Here is a 1,447-nt window from a genome sequence, read left to right as displayed (position 1 = left end):
TAAAGAGCAAGGTTTAAGGGAGCAAGGTTTAAGGGAGCAAGGTTTAAGGGAGCAAGGTTTAAAGAGCAAGGTTTAAGGGAGCAAGGTTTAAGGGAGCAAGGTTTAAAGAGCAAGGTTTAAGGGAGCAAGGTTTAAGGGAGCAAGGTTTAAGGGAGCAAGGTTTAAGGGAGCAAGGTTTAAAGGAGCAAGGTTTAAGGGAGCAAGGTTTAAGGGGCAAGGTTTAAAGGAGCAAGGTTTAAGGGAGCAAGGTTTAAAGGTAGGGCAAGGTTTAAAGAGCAAGGTTTAAGGGAGCAAGGTTTAAGGGAGCAAGGTTTAAGGGAGCAAGGTTTAAGGGAGCAAGGTTTAAAGGAGCAAGGTTTAAGGGAGCAAGGTTTAAGGAGCAAGGTTTAAGGGAGCAAGGTTTAAGGGAGCAAGGTTTAAAGGAGCAAGGTTTAAGGGAGCAAGGTTTAAGGAGCAAGGTTTAAGGAGAGCAAGGTTTAAGGGAGCAAGGTTTAAGGGAGCAAGGTTTAAGGGAGCAAGGTTTAAGAGCAAGGTTTAAGGGAGCAAGGTTTAAGGGAGCAAGGTTTAAAGAGCAAGGTTTAAGGGAGCAAGGTTTAAGGAGACAAGGTTTAAGGAGCAAGGTTTAAAGAGCAAGGTTTAAGGGAGCAAGGTTTAAGGAGCAAGGTTTAAGGGAGCAAGTTTAAGGAGCAAGGTTTAAGAGGAGCAAGGTTTAAGGAGCAAGGTTTAAGGAGCAAGGTTTAAGGGAGCAAGGTTAAGGGAGCAAGGTTTAAGGGAGCAAGGTTTAAAGGGAGCAAGTTTAAGGGAGCAAGGTTAAGGGGAGGTTAAGAGCAAGGTTTAAGGGAGCAAGGTTTAAGAGGAAGCAAGGTTTAAGGGAGCAAGGTTTAAGGGAGCAAGGTTTAAGGGAGCAAGGTTTAAAGAGATGGGCAAGGTTTAAGGGAGCAAGGTTTAGGCAGGTTAAGGGAGCAAGGTTTAAGGAGAGTTTAAGGTGAGTTTAAGGAGCAAGGTTTAAGGGAGCAAGGTTTAAGGGAGCAAGGTTTAAGGGAGCAATAAGGAGTTTAAGGGAAGTAAGACAAGGTTTAAGGGAGCAAGGTTTAAGGGAGCAAGGTTTAAGGAGCAAGGTTTAAGGGAGCAAGGTTTAAGGGAGCAAGGTTTAAGGGAGCAAGGTTAAGGGCAAGGTTTAAGAGCAAGGTTTAAGGGAGCAAGGTTTAAAGGAGCAAGGTTTAAAGAGCAAGGTTTAAGGGAGCAAGGTTTAAGGGAGCAAGGTTTAAGGGAGCAAGGTTTAAGGGAGCAAGGTTTAAGGGACAAGTTTCAACTAGCAAGTTTCAAGGGCAAGGTTTCTAAGGCACAGGTTTAAGGGAGCAAGGTTTAAGGGAGCAAGGTTTAAGGGAGCAAGGTTTAAGGGAGCAAGGTTTAAAGAGCAAGGTTTAAGGGATCAAGGTTTAAAGAG

This window comes from Penaeus chinensis, chromosome 26 (assembly GCF_019202785.1).
Source record: "Penaeus chinensis breed Huanghai No. 1 chromosome 26, ASM1920278v2, whole genome shotgun sequence".
Classification (NCBI taxonomy): domain Eukaryota; kingdom Metazoa; phylum Arthropoda; class Malacostraca; order Decapoda; family Penaeidae; genus Penaeus; species Penaeus chinensis.
The sequence above is the reverse complement of the archived record's forward strand: the minus strand, read 5'-3'. Positions refer to the sequence as shown.